We start from the raw sequence: 19,996 nt of genomic DNA, 5'->3' as shown, positions 1-19,996 counted from the left end.
GGGACGATGCCTAACAACTGAGTCACACCAGCCAGGGTTTTAAAAAGTATTTATTACTAATTTATAACTTAATTCTCTAGTGCATAAATAACTAAATCTGTTTACTTTTTTCTTTTTTGATAAGAGAACTTGGGCCCTTACAATTTTTACAAATGTTCCATGATTCTTGAAAAGGAAATCTAAAATCTGTTTGTAGCATTAAAAATCCAAATGTGCCTTGTAATAATTTTCTTAATTATATTATCACTTGTCAACTTGTCAACATATTTCAATACTTTTTATCAGTTGATTGAGCAAAAGAGAGAGTTGCATTGAAATTTCCCTAATAATTGTCTCTCTAACATTTTTGCTTTATGTAGTTTATTGTGTTATTTAACACATAAAATTCCATGATTCTTTTATTCTAAAAGTTGTAAGTTTTGTTAGTATAAAATAACTGTTTATTCTTTTTATATTTTTATTTAATATTTCATACTATTGCTATTGAGTTTTTGCTTTGTTTTATTGGTTTATTGAGTTTAGGAGGAAAAATATGAATTATTTTGGGGTGTAAGAAAATATATTCAGTATGAAATGTGCTTGGTGAGTGGAGGAAGAGTGTATGAAACATTTTGAATAATAATAATAAAAGAAACTTTAGGGACTTCCTGGCAAAAAAGGAATTGGGACACCCTTTCTTTCCCCAAGGTTCAAGTTACTGAAACCTATCAATATAGACAAGAGTGACCTACCAAGATTCTAGTGACTTGGAACAGATAAGCTTCCTGAGATAACATTACCAGGAGGGCTGAAATCAGCAGACTAATAGACTATCAATAGACTAAGTTGGTTGTTAAAGGTGAAATGTGCTCTTAGGTTCCTGAGACAGTGGGCATAGACCTTTCCCAGTCCAGTCATTTTTAGGCTAAGCTTTTGCCCAGAAGAACCAGGTCTACTGGTGAATCTAAACTGCTTTGAAATTCAAGATCCCATGTATATGTTAGCTAAGAACACTTGGTGGGCCTTAGCCAGTTTGGCTCAGTGGCTAGAGCATCTGCCTGCAGACTGAAGAGTCCCGGGTTCAATTCCACTCAAGGGCATGTACCTTGGTTTCCCTGGCTCAGGCCCTGGCCAGGGTACATGCAGGAGGCAACCAAGCAATGTGTCTTTCTCATATCGATGTTTCTCTCTGTCTTTCCCCCTCCCTTCTACTCTCTAAAAATCAATGGAAAAATATTCTTGGGTGAGGATTAAAAAAAGAAAAGAACACTTGGTGGATCATAACACAGAGGTTATTAGAAACCCTTTAAATTTGGTTCCTGTGTTGTTTTGATAATTTCTTGCTTTTAAGCAATGTGTCTACATCTTACACATTTACATTTCCTGCCCAAACATGGATTCAGGTATTTTTCCTGGAAGTCATGGATCCTCTTAATTACAAATGGAATTTAGAGATCATAATATGGACACTGAAGATACTAATTGCTACTGAATTGCCATTGGTTTTAGCCCTCTTCAGTGGACAAAACTAAAAAATATGTATTTTTTGCAATGGGAAATGAAATCAAGAGTGATTGCTCATCCATCCAACTCAAATTAAAGATTATAGTTTTTGCTTATCCTGACAATCTTTGATTCTCATGATATTAATAACAATGTTTGGTCCTTTTTCACTCTATCAATCATCTACTTTTCTTTCTATTCTTATGTATGTATGTATGTATGTATGTATCTGTCTGCATATATTATTTTCTTTCCTAATACTAGTTTTAGTCATTTTTGGGACCCTGTTTAGAGACCAGTCATTTCCCTTTCCTAAGCAGCTGATTACCACCCTCCAACTATTTTCCTTATCACAGCCCTCACACTCTGGGGTTTCTGTGTACCTGCTGGAATCATCCTGGAGCCAAGTATCAGATAACAAGGGATACCCCCTATGCCAGTGATGGTGAACCTATGACACGCGTGTCAGAGGTGACATGCGAACTCATTTTTTTGTTGATTTTTCTTTGTTAAATGGCATTTAAATATATAAAAGAAATATCAAAAATATAAATCTTTGTTTTATTATGGTTGCAAATATAAAAAAATTTCTATATGTGACACGGCACCAGAGTTCAGTTAGGGTTTTTCAAAATGCTGACACGCCAAGCTCAAAAGGTTCCCCATTACTGCCCTATGCCAAGGAAACTGCAAAATCATTCAATTAGGCAATCCACAAGGATCCCGTGAAATCTAGCTAACCCCACCTTGCTTGCTATACATAAAATGCCTCCTATACCTCCAGCTTGCTGTTATCTTGTTCCTAGTACAACCTCTTATGTGACTTGTGTGTGAGCCTTTTCTTGTTGTGAGTTGTAAATAACAAAGAGTTCTGCCTTTCATCTATCCAAGTGTCTTTGTTTAGTGTCTCACCAGCAAAAGATCTTCAAATCTTATAAAATATTAGTGGTCCAGTGCAAGAAATTCGTGCATGGGGGGGAGGTGTCCCTCAGCCCTGCCTGCACCCTCTCCAATCTGGGACCTCCTTGGGGGATGTCCAACTGCCGGTTTAGGCCTGATCCCTGAACTGGCAGTCTGACATCCCTCTCACAATCCGGGACTGCTGGCTCCTAACCGCTCGCCTGCCTGCCTGCCTGCCTGTTTGCCCCTAACCACTTCTGCCTACCAGCTTGATTGCCCCCTAACTGCTCCCCTGCCAGCCTGGTAGCCCCCAACTGCCCTCCCCTGCTGGCCTGATTGCCCCCAAGGCTTTTATTAGTATAGATAGCCCCCAAGGCTTTTATTAGTATAGATATGACCTTTCACATAAAATTTCACTAACCCTGTTTTACAATAAGGGTGTGACGATTGAATCATTGAGGCCAGACACCAAGATTTCCTTTCTTTGAATAGTGGAGGGAATAATTATCTTGTCTTTAAGTTGCCCTGAACATCAAATGAGATAATGACTTAGAAAAGTATAAAGCACCATATAAAGACAACTGTCTTTTTCATGTACTGAAAATACAATAAAGTGGTAAAATGAAAAACATTATTTGTATCCTCCCCCTTCCTTTCTTTACAGCCTTTATTTAAACTTTGAAATTTATAAAAATTTCACTCCTATTTTCATTTCTTTACATTCAATATTATTTTGTATTAGTTTCAGGTTTTATATTAGTTACAGAATAGTGGTTAGATAATCATATACTTTACAAAGTGTTCCCTGATATTTCCAGTACCCACCCGGCATCATACCATCATTACAAAACTATTGACTATATTCCCTATTTAAGTGACAATAGGTTTACAGGTTCCTTCCAATCTCCCTTTTGTGTTGCTCGCCCTTCCTTTTCTTTCTCACTTCTTCCCTCATTTTCTTTTCTTTTTAAGAGAAGTAAGCCTTTATTTTCTTGTTTCTCAAATACAGCTGGCTGAGCTGGTTGTTTTTTGGTAATTAATCAAAGAAACCAAATCCCATATCCTTATGCAACTCCTCTGACTCTTCCTTCGCTTCACCCTTGGCTGGGGCTGCAGCAGCAGCAGGAGCAGCAGTGGTGGCGGTGGCCACAGGGGCAGCAGCCACAAAAGCAGATGGATCAGCCAAGAAGGCCTTGACCTTTTCAGCAAGTGGGAAGGTGTAATCAGTCTTCACAGACAAAGCCAGAACTCGCTTGTACCCACTGATGATAGAATGGGGTACTGACGCAACAGTTGGGTAACCAATCTGAAGGCATACGCTGGCAACATTGCGGACACCCTCTAGGAAGTGGGAATGCAGTTTCCTCTGTGATGTCAAGCACTTCTGGGTTGTATATGCTGCCATTGTCAGACACCTGCTGGATGATCAGCCCAAAGGAGAAGGGGGAGATGTTCAGCATGTTCAGCAGTGTGACTGCACTGGCTCCCACTTTGTCTCCAGTCTTAATCAGCTGTACATCACTCAGGATTTCAGTGGTGCCCCTGGAGATTTTAGTGGTGATGCCTAAAGCCTGGAAGAAGGAGGTCTTCTCTGGCCCCAGACCAGTGTTCTGGGCTGGCACAGTGACTTCACACGGAGCAATGGCACCAGCACGGGCAGCAGCTGGCACCTATTGGCCAGCAGCATGTCCCGGATCTCAGTGAGGTCCTCCTTGGTGAACACAAAGCCCACATTCCCCCGATATGAGGCAGCAGTTTCTCCAGAGCTGGGTTGTTTTCCTGATGACCTTGGATGGCCTTGCCCATCATGGTGTTCTTGCCCATCAGCACTACAGCCTTCCCCGGGGGGACATGCGGATCTGATGCATCTGCTTGGAGCCCACATTGTCTGCTCCCACAATGAAGCATTTTGGATAATCATCCAGAAGTTGGATGATCTTAAGGAAGTAGTTGGACTTCTAGGTCGCCCTGTCTTCCCTGGGCATCATGGCGGTGCATTAGGGATTACCACACAGGGTTTAAAGATGATGTCACTCCCACAAGGACGCCTGGCAAGAGGAAACCCTCATTTTCTTTAAATAGTATCTCAATTGGCCCTCAAAGGTCAGCGAAGGCACTGGGACACACTGAATCCATTTTATAGACCAGGAAACTGAGGCCAATTCCAGTTGGCTGTGGAACTTGACTCAGTGCACAGAGAGCCCTCAAAGTCATGCTCTCTGCCCTTCCTAAGGGGCAGCCATGGGGCAAACAGAACAGACCTCTTGGACAGGCTTCCGAGCCTCGTTCTCAAGCACCTCTTCATCTTCATCGCGGACGCTCCACATTCTTTCCTCTCCCCTGCCCCCATTCTTTACTGCCCCCCCTTCTCTGGAGCAGGTGGTAGGCTTCACACTCGCCATGCAGGCGTGACTGTTAGGAAGTCCTGGTTAATTAGCATATTGCTCTATTATATAGATAGATGCTCTCTCTCTCTCTCTCTCTCTCTCTCTCTCTCTTAGTTTCAAAATAACAAAATCAATATTAATATCAAGAATAAGATAAATGAATGTGGTTTAGGTACCTTTGTGGTTATTTTGTTTTTAGAGCAATTCCCACTAGGGAATTATGGAGGTGCAGCCCCAAATACTGTGTGTTTCAAAGTTCTCTTGAAATACAACTCTTCACTTGAAATAATGATCTGTATGGCTTTGCCAACAATTTGATATGGCATTAAGCTCATTTGTTCCAGCTTTTTAAAAAAAGATTGTGTTGCTTTTCAAAAATTTAATTTAAAATTATGCAAAATATTTACATAGTTTCAAAGTTAAATGTATAAAGCAAGATATATTGAGACATCTAACTTTGATAACTATCCCCAAACTCGCTCCTATTCTGTCTTTTTGCTATTGGTTATCAGTTTTACTAGGTCTTGATTTTTCATTCCATGGTTTCTTTATGAAAAAGTGGGTATGTACACACACAGAATTATACACACATATAGATTGTTCTTACATTGCTTTCATTGAAGGTGGCATTCTATGAACACTCTCATGTACCTTGCTTTCTTAATTAATCTTTGCTGAAAATGACTCTATATAGTCATTGTTATTTATTAAATATTTATTGCTTAGAAGAGTTTTACATTTACAGAATAACTGCAAAGATGGTATGAAGGATGACCATATACTTTGCATTCACTTTCCTCTATTACCATCTTACATTAACATGATAATTGTTTTACAATAGATGAACCAACATTGATATATCATATATTATTATAGTATTACCAATATATTGTCATAAATATATTATTAATAATACATAATCTATATAATAAAAGCCTAAGCACCATTACAGTGGAATGACCAGAACAAAATGTTGCTATGATGCGCACTGACCACCAGGGGGCAGATGCTCAATGCAGGAGCTGCCCCCTGGTGGTCAGTGCTCTCCCATAGGGGGAGTGCCATTCAGCCAGAAGCTGGGCTCATGACTGGCGAGCACAGCGGTGGTAGTGGGAGCCTCTCCCCATTCCACGGCAGCACTAAGGAGCAGCGAGCCGAGCAGTAAGGAGTAGTGAGCAGGTGGGTGGTAAGGAGCGATGGGTCCTGGACTGCGAGAGGGCACAGGCCAGGCTGAGGGACCTCCCTGCCCCCCGTGCACGCATTTTGTGCACCGGGCCTCTAGTCATCAATATAAAACATAATACATTATATAACATGTAAGAATGGCAATAATATACACTAACAATATAGTATTATATCATTACCAATATATTATTAATGAAATTCCATACTTGACTCAACTTTACTTAGATTCTCATCTAATCTCCTTTCTCTGTTCCAGGATACTATTTGGTACATCACATTGCATTTACTAGTAGTTGTTATTTCTCTTGAGACAGCTCTTGGCTGGAATAGTGGTTCCAACTTTCCTTGTTTTTGATGACTTGGTTTTGAGGAATACTAGACAGGTATTTCATAGAATGTCTCTCTATTGGGATTTGTCTGCTTTTTTTTTGATTCACCAAATTAATATATTTTCAGAAGAAAGGCTACAGAGATAAAGTGCAATTTTAAACTATCATATAAAGGGTTCGTAGAACCAAGATAACTTACTGCTATTTATGTTGACCTTGGTCATATAGCTGAGGTAGAATTTTTCAGATTTCTTCACTGTAAAGTTACTCTTTTTCCTTCTTTACATACTTTTTTTTTTTGGAAGACACTATGTATAGCCCACACTTAGAATGGAGAGATATGCTCCGCTTGTTGGGAGTGAAGTGCTCTATAAATTATTTGGAATTCTTTTGCATGAGAGGTTTGTCTTTTATCCACATTTATTTATTTATTCAATCATATATTACATTGTTATGGGCTCCTGGATATTTATTTTATAATTTGGATTATAGTCTGATACTACTTTATTTCTACTATTGCTGACAATGTCCTTGTTTTGGCAGTTGTGATCTCTTTCAGTTCATTTACGTGGGTATTTTTTTTTTAATACACTAGAAATGTGGGTTTTATTTATTATTTTTGAACACTCCCTTACTTTTTGGTACAAGGTACTCTAGATTCATGTTGTCTATTTCCTATCCTTATTCTAGAGGCAGCCATTTCTCCAAGGAGCCCAGGTTCCTTTTATTGGAGAATGGTATTAAAACCAAGATCTGGGCACAAGTGCATGAAAATTCATGCACTAGAGGGGGTGGTCCTTCAGCCTGGCCTGCTCCCCTCACAGTCTGGGAACCCTCAGGGGCAGAAGGTGACCCAGCAATCAAGGAAAGGTGCCACTGCCAGCAGCACAAGCCTCAGCTCGCCCTGGTTACCTAAGCCTTGGGCAGCCCTGGGCGGCTGGGCAGCTGCCATCCGAGGCTTGCATGTGCCTCGGGCCGGCCCTGGGCGGCTGGGGGGCTGAGAGAACTGGGCGCCACTATCTTGTGGATGTGGCAGTCAATTAGCATATTCTCTCCTTATTGGCTGTAGGCACCACCATCTTTGAGGGTGGGGCAGCCAATTAGCATATTCCCTTCTTATTGGCTGTGGGCACCACCATCTTTGAGACAGCCTGAGGGTCAATTAACATATTTCCTCTTTATTAGATAGGATACTTATAAATAATTCTATATGTAATTTGCTGTATCTATATTAGTTCATACTGGTGTCCCCAACTAATTAATTGCCATATGATTCATTCCAGCTTCTTTTTCCTACTTTATATGTCAACTCCCACTAAAGTTTAATGAGAAACCTGTTAACCCAAGGAAAACAACTTTATGAACAAGTGTATAGTGCTTACTGGTAGTGTTTTTTATTCGTTTTTCTTTTTTCCTCTTTAGTTGACAGACTTCAGTTATTTCCAAAGAGACTTAGATAAACACCTCTTTCCCTCAACCTCTTCAGTAAACTTGTTTCATATATTAGTAATACAATTAAATACTTTTGTCAGGCTGCATTGCATGCTGAGATTCTATAACCAGAAGGTTGTTTGTTTTCTCAGTCTTTGTGCTATAAAGTTCTATGGATTTTGACATTTGTATAATGTCGTATGTTGACCATTATGTGATGCAGAATAGTTTCACTTCTTGGGGATGAGGAAAACTTTTATTTAACACATTCGCTCAACTCCTGGCAGTCACTGACCTTTTTACTGTCAGTGTTTTGTCCTTTGCAGAATATCATGTAATTGGAATCACATAGTACAAGGCGTCTTCAGAGTCTCTTCATTCACTTAGCAATATGCATTCAAAGTTGTTCCACAAATTGATAGTTCTTTTTTCTTTAAGTCACTGAACATTATTTCATTGTATGGATATACAAAATTGTTTATCCATGCGCCTATTGAAGATAATCTTGATTGTTTCCAGTTTTTGGAAATTATGAATGGGATGCTATAAACATCTGTGTTCAGGTCCTTTGATGGATATAAGTTTTGATTCAGTTGGATAAATCTTTAGGAGCATGATTGCTGGATTATATAGCAAGACTGTGAAACTGGGGCAATGAATCCTACTAATGTACTTTATTTAATCCAGTATGTTATTACCTATTTTTCATCTATATAAAATAGATATTTCAATTTTATAGTTTGGTTTTTACTTTTAATTTTTTAAAAATCATATCCTAACCTGCCATGGGCTAACAAAATTACCCCAATATTTTTTTTTTTAATTTCTTTATTGGTTAAGGTATTACAAATGTGTCCTCATCCCCCCATTAATCCCCAACCTTCCCCCCCCCACACACACACACACTCATGCTCTCATCCCCCTGCTGTCCATGTCCATTGGTTTGGCTTATATGCCTGCCATGGGCTAACAAAATTACCCCAATAATTTTTTAGTGTATCATAGGGAGACTTATACACAGATTTTGAGAACCAAGTACTATGCTATAATAACCCCTAACAATCAGCCTGTGTTAAATTCATTCTTGTTTATTCTATTTTTGTTTTGTGCCACTCTTTCAATTCATGATCAGGAGCAGGCATGTTTACCAATGAGCACAACTTTTCTCTTCTTGTGGCTATTTCTCTCAAGCACATTTACTGAATGTCATTATAAGGTCCCTAGCAAAAAAAAAAATTGTTAAGATTATCACTGATTATTGCTAGAAAACTCTTGAGCATTAGAGATTTATTCTAGATAATAAAAATAGTTGCAGTTCAAATATTTTTATTTATGCTATGAGGTAATTTGGACAGAAATCTATAATGATTTTGGCCTACTACAAAGTCATAATTCTAATATAAGAATTTTCTTTTTCAAAAAGCCATGTTACCCAGAATGCCATTTCCCTCCCCTTAATCTATAGCTTTGCTTTTTTGTTAACAGAAAACCTTATTAATCCAATAGCAGTTTATTTAGGATAGCAAGAGGACTGCTAGTTCTTAGATATCAGATGCTCTGTTACTTTAATAAAAAAAATTTTATAATCTCAAGCAAGTTAATTGCAATTCTGTGTTTTTTTTCTTTCTTTGCTCCCCTGTGTTAAGAATTAATAAGACTTTTACTGTATTATGTTAGCATTTTCCTGATATTCAAATAAAGCTTGTAGAACTGTAGCTTCTAGGGTAATTCTTTTTTACATTTTAAAATGATGGTAGTTCTCTTATTTTTATAAAATATTCTACTTGTTTTTCATGATGTCTCAAATTATTACCAATATCTATGTACATAATTTTATGGGTTTATATTTTTCTTTGTTTAATTTAATCTATTTTATAATTTCACCTACAAGATAAATTAGGAGTACATTCTAAGTATTTTCTTCCAAAAGTATTGTTCTCCTTATAGAAACAGTCACTATAGATTTTCTTTAACTAGCACACTCACCTCTTGCCAAAGTGCTGGAATAAGGGCAATTTGTGCATGTTTGTATCCTGAAAAGACAGAGTGTACAGAGATGGAGAGCCTAACATATCAATGAGGAAACTGGTAACTGTGAGAGGGAGGGAAAGGATCAAAAACCCTTCAAAATGTATCTTACTTTAGCAATTGGGAGGTGTATTTCTTTCATAACTACCTTTATATGTTAGGTAATTAATAGTCAGAAAATCAGGACTGGCACTTAAGAAACACTAAGTTTTCCCATATTTATGGATAGGATGCTGAAAAACCCTCAGGCATCTATTCCACTTTGCCACCTTCCTTGTGATCAGGGACAATTAGAATAGTATAGAAATATAACTGGGCTTAGGAAATAGGAAAAAGTGGTCTGGTGTGCTAGTATTGAGCTGCACCCTTCCAAAGCTAAGAGCTAAAGAAAATTAATGCAAAGAGAGCAATACCTACGTACAGGCAGGACACATTTCTGCATGTCAAGGTATTTAAAGATAGCAGAAACATCCAGGTCCATAAATGATAAATAAACACAGGCACAGATGAGCCAACAAATAAAAGCCAGTTACCTACAAATGACAAAAATCAATCTGATTTCAAATTTCTCTAAAACATGAATCCCTCAAAATAAATCCTCTGTGGGTTTATCTAGTTAATTTGTTCTCTTCTGAAGGATACAGAGAATTGTTCAGATAAGCATAGACAGCAGAAAAATCATATTTCTTACTGAAAATCTTCTTGAGATATTTCAGTGTACACAATTGAAAACCTCAACAAAGTAAAGTTGTAAATAATCATTGATATTGTTTAATATATATTTTGTGTAACTTCCAATCAATTTTATTTGTATTAATTTGTTGCATGCATATTATGGAAAAATCAATTAATGCAAAATCATTCATAATGAAAGCAGCAATCTCCTGCTCCATCCCCCCAATCTCATCGTCCCTTTGCCAGAGGCAACATCTTGCAATTCTTGAGTCTCTTTCTTTTGGTATTTTAATACATATTTCTATATAACACTTACAATTCAGTTTTTAAACTATAAGATTCATACATTATTTATTGGTATTTTTAAATTAGAGCTGATAATTTATCTTTTTCCTCCTCCCACCTTTCTATTATAGTTATAGCACATTTTTGTTAAATACAAATATCTATTCTTTATTTAGTTAAATGAAGAATTCAAATTACTATGATTATGCAAATATGATTCTTTGTTGAGCAAAGTAGTATACTAAGATTACTTTTTACCTTTAAAATACAAATGCTATTTTCTTTGATGTAATAATTTTTTATTATTTAATTTCTTTAGTTTTCTATAGAGATAATGTTATTTTTTCCTGAGACTTGAATATATCTTTCAAAAACCCCAATATATTTTCCAAATACACACACATATTAGGTATGTCCTTTCCTATTTTATAATTGCTATTATCATTCTTATTATTTAAATCCTGGAGACCATCCTTCTTTACTTTTCCTACCTTCTCCTAGAATTTGCACTGTCTTTTTTTCTTCTTCAAACTCTCACCCTGAGTTTCCTTGTTATTTGTGTTTGCAGATCCAAGTCTTTATGCTTTGCTCTCTCATTTTGCAAAAGTAAACTTCTTAATAAAGTCTTTGATAGGTATATTTTTGGATTCTTTGAATTCTGAAATTGGCATTATCCTATTCCCATCTTTTTTATTTAAAATTCAATTGAATGGAGAATAGTGCATGAGAATTTATTTTTCCTTAGAATTTTAAAAATATTGCTCCATTTTCTTCTGGCATCATTACTGTTTGCAGAAAGCTCCTATTACCTTGATATTTTCCTCTGTAATTTTTAGCATATTCTGGAATTTCACAGTGGTATGTCTTTGTGAAGGTTGCTTAATGATCTGTGTGTAGGTGCAGGAGAGAGGTTCGCTATTTTAACAGTTGTGTATAAAGATTTCAAGCAATCACTCTGTGTTAGACCACATTTTCCACAATGTCCTTTGCCTCTGAGTGCTGAGCCTAGTTCTACAGCTCTGATGGGGTCAGGTATTACAGATACCCGCCACTAGAGGCACTTAAGTAGTAACATGTACTCCTCCTGTTTAGGTTTCTGACTCTCAAAACTATGTTTATATCTCACATTTATTTTTGCTTCCTCTCTAGATTTCTGTGTGTGTGTGTTTTGTGTGTGTGTATGTGTGTGTGTGTTAGTATTGGTTTAAGTTTATTAATATTATATTAGTAGGGTTTAATTGTGAGCACAGATATTACATGTTGTCCACCTACAGCTATTGATTGAAAACAAAATTGATTTTATGGTTACAAAATAGCATGCAAATATAAACCATCTAATAAGTAAAATAAATAATTGTTAATTAAAATCTACTTATATAAAAACAATGGGTGGTGCTCGTCGCATATGGACTAATAGCGACCAGCGGAAGGAAGTCAGTCCTGCAGGAGTTGTCTTGGCAACGGCTGCGCCCTCCCCCAAGCTGTTTCCCAGAGCTGTTTCCTGTAAGGGCAGAGTTTGAGGCAGGAACCTGCCCTGGGAGCGTGGAGGCAGATCTTTCTAAAGTTTGAACCTGAGTGGGGCGGCTGAAAGGCTTAGAAAAGACAGACAAGAGAATGAAAGCTGGGTCTCGGTGGGATGCTGCTTCTCTGAGAGATAGTGATCACGCCCACAGCCATGCCTTTAGTTTATAGCATATGCTACGAGGCAAAGTAAGGGCGTGACCAAGATGTTTACAAACATTCTCCTAGGTTTCAATCCTACTCAACTACATGCACCTGAACTCTATCAAGCCCACATCACTCAGGCACGTGGGGCCACGTGTTCGGACCATAGGTTCAAGCTTACAACTACAGCTGTTGGCTATATTGTGCTGGAATGGCCCTGGCGTCCAAGCTGGGACTTGCACGTGGCAATGAGAGGACTGTGCCCTCTCATCAGTCCAAGGCTTGAACCTGTCCAAAACACTGTAGCGGTTCCCCACAATAAAGTTTTAATTCTGTTTCTTTGTTACTGATGTTGTGGCCCCACCCCCTAACAAAGAAACAAAGGAAAATTTCCCCATCGAATTTCTGAATACTATTACTCCTTCGGGAATGCCGTGTCATAAATTAAAATTGAAAGTGGGTGCAATCATCATGCTATTGAGAAATCTCAATAGTAAATGGGGTTTTTGTAATGGTACCAGATTTATTATCAAAAGATTACAACCTAATCTAATGACCTAAGATTATGACATTATTGAAGCTGAAGTATTAACAGGATCTGCAGATGGAGAGGCTGTTCTGATTCCAAGAATTAATTTGTCCCCATCTGACAATGGCCTCCCATTTAAGTTGATTCTACGACGGTTTCCCGTGACTCCAGCATTTGTGATGACTATTAATAAATCACAAGAATAAACTCTAGACAGAGTAGGCATGTTCCTACCTGAACCCATTTTTGCACATGGTCAGTTATATGTTGCTTTCTCTCGAGTTTGAAGACCATGTGATGTTACAGTTAAAGTTCTAACCTAAGTACTTCATCACAAGGGAAATTAGTCAAGCACTCTGAAAATGTTTTCACTCTTAATGTGGTGTACAGGGAGATATTAGAATAAGTTGAATCACTTTATCAGTCATTGTTTGCATCACTGTTGTTTTCATATCATGTTTTTGTCGTTTTTATATCAGGCCTCTGTTATTGTTATATCCTTTTGTTACTCTTTATTTATTAATAAATTTATATATTATTTTCATATACATTTTACTAATTTCCTTTCATCTCTCACATTTCTATTATAGAGAAAGGGCAAATAGCAATGTTAAAATATCTCTGCTAATTCTCTTTTTTAAAAAAAATGTATTTTATTGATTTTTTACAGAGATGAAGGGAGAGGGATAGAGAGTTAGAAACATCGATGAGAGAGAAACATCGATCAGCTGCCTTCTGCACACTCCCCACTGGGGATGTGTCCGCAACCAAGGTACATGCCCTTGACCAGAATCGAACCTGGGACTCTTGAGTCCGCAGGCCGATGCTCTATCCACTGAGCCAAACCCGTTAGGGCAATTAATTCCCTTTTAATGTGCATGAATTTTGTGCACTGGGCTACTAGTATTATATAATAGTAAACTAGGACTAAAATCACTAATTATAAAAAAAGACATGGAAGAAAGAGGAAAGTGATCAGTTTTTGTTTTTGTTTTTCAATTATTGACCTAAATAAATAGCCATAGGTCCCTGGGGAGAAAGACTAGAAGAGTACTTACCATGTATTTGCTGAAGGAAGAATACCAGATAGTCTTCTTCCTTGGCATCTAGATTCTCCTTCAGTCAATGGATTCTGTGTCTGAAAACTGAGGTCCTATAATTACTCTTGACATTAGTAAACCCAGATCTGTAATTACAGCTCTAAGTACCAGTCATGGTCTAGAGAGGAGAGTCCAAACTGAATATGGTAGTGATCTTGGTGCCCTCTTTAACAGCCCAATCTTTGGGCATTTCTGGATTTTTAATACCTTTTACACCTTTATCCATTGGAATTTATATATTTTAACATTAATTTGTGTTGACCATCACTTTTCTCAAGCTTTTCTCAGATACCCTAGCAGCATGTTTATCCTGTCTTCTGGAATCTTTGCCAATGTGTCCCTATACCGTGAAACAGTGTCCTCAAAGCGATTGGCTTTGTATCATCATACCTTAGATTGCATATACCTTGATCAATAACCCTCAGAATCCATCCCCATTCATACTCTTCCAGCTTTTGCCAATACATGAGGGTTAGGTACTGTAGATCCTTTGTCATAGAGACTTTTCCTCTCTTATCAGTCCTAGCCCAACTGTCATCATATTATGTTATTAATTAACCCTAGTTATTGGCCTAGTGACCATGAGATGAGTTGAGGTACATCCTGAGGTGGGCATAAGTTGTGTGTTTGGGGAGAGGGTTTACATTATTTTCAAGTGAAGAGATAGGACTAATTCATAAGAGAGAGGAGTGAGAAACTTCAGCAGGCTCAGGGGGTTCAAGGAACTCTGGGAAGTCAAGATTTTTGTGTGAATCAACTCAAGTGTCCCAATGTCAGAGTCCCCAAACTCCCAAACCAGAGTTCTGACCCTGGCATAGTAGACCCTCCTTAAGCTGAGCTTAATTGTTGGGGCTCTGCTACTTTCTTATGATTAAGTTCTGGAAATGTTCTCATCTTTCTCTGCCATTTGGTTTTTTCATGCTACCAATGAGGCCCTTCAACTCTCTGACTTAATTTTTATCTGTGATTGATCACATTCAGCTTTTCATTTTCTTCAGCTGAGCTACCAACAGTCACTCCATTCCATTGAACTTACAGTTACCATATCCCACATATTTCTTAAATACCTGATACATTGTACCATTAGTAGGTTCACTTCTACCAGCATACCATCCCGTTCACCATAAGTCAAGATTTAGGCAATTGCTTTGCCACTTTGCGGTATTCCACCTTAAGAAGTTATTGATTTCTCATTACCAGCAGGGTCTGCTTTCTACTGGCACCCATTGTCATAGATTGGATTTCTGAGGAAATATATTCTGAGATGGAGATTAGCATACAAGAGGTTTCTTAGGGGTGTTCTGGTATTAACACCTGAGAAAGATCTGGAAGTAAAATTAGACAAAAGGAGAAGTTGAGCTGAAATGAAGTCCCAACAGAAAACTCAAGTAGCTCTATGAAGATCTTTGAAGCCGAGATGACTGTTCAGTTTGTCCTTAGTTTGAGCAAAGGAGTCAGATATGTATACCACCACAGTGGCCAGTTATTATATAGGGGTTACAGTTAGTAAAAGGACATGCTCTTGGGTGTATGTATTTCTCCAGTTAAGGCAATCTGAAAAGGGGAGTGAATGCTGAAGACTTTTTCTAGAAAATACTTTTCCTCCACAGAAAGGGATCTAAATAGGACCTCACATATATTTACCACATCTTACCTAATAATAGACAAACATGTAAATTGACCATCCCCCCGCTATGCTCACCAGCCAATCAGAAGAGTATACAAATTAACCCAACAAAGATGGAGGTTAATTTGCATACATAGGCATGAAGCGGCGGAGCAAAGACTAAAGGCTCTGGCTGGAGCTGCGAAGATTGAAGGCAATGGGCCTCTAGCCTACACTAATAAAAGACAAAGATGCTAATTGACCGTACCCTCGCTAAGCCCAAACCACAGCCACCAGTCAATCAGAGCGAATATATGCAAATTAACCTAACCAAGATGGCGGCCGGCAGCCACGGAGCTGGAGCAAGCAGGAGGCTTGGTTGCACCAGTGATGGAGGAAGCCAAGCTGGGGAGCTTGGCCAGCCTGCAAACAGCCATCAGCCCCTCACCCAGGCTGGCCAGGCACCCCAGGGGGAACCCCCACCCTGAAGGGGGTGTGGCCAGCCTGAAAATGGCCATCAGCCCCACACTCAGGTTGGATAGGCAGTTGGGACCCCTACCCTGAAGGGGCTGTGTCCAACCTACAAACAGCCATCAGCCCCTCACCCAGGCTGGCCACACCCTCATGGGGTAAGGGTCCCCACTGGGGAGCTTGGCCAGCCTGCAAACAGCCATCAGCCACTCACCCAGGCTGGCCAGGCACCCCAGCGGGTACCTTCACCCTAAAGGGGGTGTGGTCAGTCTGAAAATGGCCCTCAGCCCCTCACCCAGGCTGGCCAGGCACCCCAGATAAATAGAAAATTGAAACAAAATAGTCTAGAAATCAACCCACACATATAGGAGCATTTGACCTATAATTACAAAGTCGGCATTGTAATAAGTTTGTGAAAATATATCTGATGTTGGACAAATTAGATATCCATATGAAAAAAATGAATCTTCATATTAAAATTCGGACCATGTAAAATATTCAATTCCAGATGGTATGTGAAAGAGCTGACTATAAAGGCTATAAAAATTAAAGTGTTTAGGGGAAAAACCACAGGAGCATATCTTCATGCAATTGAGTGAGGCATGAAGCACTAATCATAGAAAATTAATTTGATTAATTGGACTATTAAAATTAAGATATTTTGTTAATCAAAATACATAGAAATACCTTAAGAGATTGTAAAGCAAGCTACAGAAAAAAAGATATTTGCTACAAATATATGATTAAATAAGTCATATCCAAAACTATGAAGAACCTGGGCTAAACCTATAAGAAAAATTTTAAAACTGATCTAAAAATGGGAAAATCTCTTAAATGGGCACTTCACAAAAAATGATATCCAAATGAAGAATTAATATATGAAAAGATATTCAATTTTATTTCTAAACTAGGTATTACAAATTCAAATTGACAATGATGTACTTCAAATACTTACCTGAATAACTAAAATTAAAAACAAAATTAACAAATTAAATAAGTGAAGTTAAGAATGTGAAACAGTTGGTACACTCCTATTGCTTGTCAGTGTTCATTGATACAACCACTTTGGAAAACTGTTTGATAATATGCACTAAAGCTGAACATGTGTATACCCTATTCAAAACAGAAATATATATGTTCACCTAAAGATGTGTTTAAGATCTTTATAGCAACAATATTGGTAATATACCTAAACTGGAAACAACCTAAATGGTCATAAAAGAAATAAAATGGCCCTAGCCGATTTGGCTCAGTGGAGAGAGCCATCAGCCTGCAGACCAAAGGATCCCAGGTTCGATTCCAGTCAAGGGCACATGCCTGGGTTGTGGGCTCAGTACAAAATGCAGGAGGCAGCCAATCAATAATTCCCTTTCATTATTGATGTTTCTATCTCTCCCTTCCTCTCCCTTCCTCTCTGAAATCAATAAAAATATATATTTTTAAAAAGAAATAAAATGAATGAACAAGCTAAGGTATATTCATATAACAGATAATTATAATTTTAATGACAATTCACAAATTATTTTATATAATAAAAACCTAATATGCTAAGTGTCCAGTCATCCGGTTGCCTATTCAACTAATCAAAGTGTAATACGCTAATGATATGCTAAGGCCACTCAACCACTTGCTATGATATGCACTGACCACCAGGGGGCAGATAGTCGACTGGTCAACCAGTCACTATGATGTGAACTGAGCACCAGGGGGCCGATGCTCCAACTGGTAGGTTAGCTTGCTGCTGGGGTTCTGCGGATTGGGACTGAGCAAGATGGACCGGACATGCCCTAGACCCCTCCCTCATTCCCTCCCCAGCTGGCCAACTTCCCATGTCCCTCCCTTGCCCTGATCATGCACGGGTGGGGTCCCTCAGCCTGGCCTGTGCCCTCTCGCAATCCAGGACCCCTTGGGGGATGTTGGAAAGCCAGTTTCAGCCCGATCCCAAAGGCTAGGCCAAGGGACCCCACTGGTACATGAAATCATGCACCGGGCCTCTAGTTATAGACGTATAAATTTAGATGAAACTCACATAGTATTGAGTGGTAAAGAAACAAGACACAAAAGAAGGTATACTGTGGGGAAAAGTGTGTGTGTGTATCTATTTTAAAAGCAGGAAATTTAATATATGGTAATATATATATCATATTATTTGTTTATTTTTTGAGGGAGTATACTAATTCTATGGGGGCACCAAGAGACTTCTAGAGGGGTGGAAATATTCTCTGATCTTGTTGTTGCTGATTATATGGTTGTAAACTTTTATTGAGCCCATATACATACAATTTTATATATTATACTAGAGGCCCAGTACACAAAATTTGTTCACGGATGAGGGGTTCCCTCAGTCCAGCCTGCACCCTCTCCAATTGGGGACCCTTTGGGAGATGTCCAACTGCCGGTTTAGGCCCAATCCCTGTGGGCCTAAACCGGCAGTTGGACATTCCTCTTGCAATCTGGGACTGCTGGCTCCTAACTTTTTACCTGCCTGCCTGCCTGCCTGATCACCCCTAACTGCCCTCCCCTGCTGCCTGGTTGCCTCCCAACTGCCCTCCCCTGCTGCCTGATCAGAAAGGCAGGGCTGATCAGCAGCCCAAGTGGAGGCCTGGAGAGAAATGGAGGCTCGGCTACTGGCCAGACTGGGAGAAAAAGAGAGGCAACTGCTGACCAAAAACTGCCACAGAGGCAACAGATCAGTCCCTGCTTCTCTCTTCAGGCCTCTCTCTGGCCCTGATTAGCAATCTGTGGGGCCATCGGCAGGGCAATCAAAGCCCCACTCACACCTGCCTTGGCCTAGCACTGCCTGCTCACCTGCTCCACCATCTCACCTCGGTCCTGCTCTCGTTGGGGCCCATTGGGGCTGGCAGTGCCTCAACTGTCCCCACTGCCAGCCCATGTCACCGATGCCCGCTATGTTTCACGCCGCCCCTAATGGTCAGCGCATATCATAGTGATTAGTCGAACTCCCAGTCTCTTGGTCAAACTCTCGGTCAAACGACTGCTCGAGGGGACGATTTGCATATTAGGCATTTATTATATAGAATACTATAAGCCCAATATGAAGAAGACATAATGAGCTTGTTAAAGAGAGACATGATTGTGTGTATTAGCAACAAATAATTATAAATACAAATTTAAAAAATAATGCCATTTAAAATATCATAGGAATATGGAACAGGAACTACTTTAACAAATTATGTACAGGACTGCTAAACTGATAATTAAAATATTGTTGAGAGAAAGCAAATGACTTAAATGTAGAGACATACCATTACTATGGTTTGGGACATTCAATATTAAGTTGTCAATTCTTTATAACTCTATCTATAGAGGCAATAAAAAACTGATTTAGAATCCTAGATACTGTTTTGTTTTGTAGAAATTGACAAGTTGATTCTAAAAGGTACATGAAAAAAGCTAGGACTTAGAGTATAAAAAAAACAATTTTGATAATTATGACCACATTTAAAAGAGTTGCAATATTTTATTTAAGACAATATCACACTACAGTTATCTAGATATCATGGCATTGGCATAAAGATAAATATTTAGGTCATTGGAACAGAATAGGGAATCCCCAAATAGACTCTCACATATAAAGTCATTTGATTTTGGTAACAATGTTAAGGCCATTCAATGAGGAAAGGACAATCTTTCAAGTAATGGTGTAAATTACTTGAAAGTGCAAATGTAATCCTTAACTCTTACCTCACACTAAATGCAAAACTTAATGTTTATTGTGGGATGTAGACCTAAATGTAAGATCTAAAATGATAGTGTGTTAGATAAAGATTTTTAAGTAAGAAATAAAAAGAATGAACTATAAAAGAAAACATAATAAACCTAATTATCAAAATAATAAAATGCTTTCAACAGAAATTTAAGAAAAAAAAACACTATTGACTGAGAATATATTTACAAAAACT

The 19,996-nt window shown here is 38.5% G+C and overlaps 1 pseudogene; it reads right to left on the bottom strand.

Annotated features, from left to right (window-relative positions):
- Positions 1–3,418: 3,418 nt before the first annotated feature.
- LOC102423690 lies at positions 3,419–4,367 on the bottom strand (annotated as a pseudogene).
- Between the last annotated feature and the right edge of the window lie 15,629 nt (positions 4,368–19,996).

This window comes from Myotis lucifugus, unplaced genomic scaffold, assembly GCF_000147115.1.
Source record: "Myotis lucifugus unplaced genomic scaffold, Myoluc2.0 scaffold_84, whole genome shotgun sequence".
Lineage (NCBI taxonomy): Eukaryota > Metazoa > Chordata > Mammalia > Chiroptera > Vespertilionidae > Myotis > Myotis lucifugus.
Note: the sequence above shows the minus strand (reverse complement) of the source record. Positions and strands in the feature narration are given on the sequence as shown.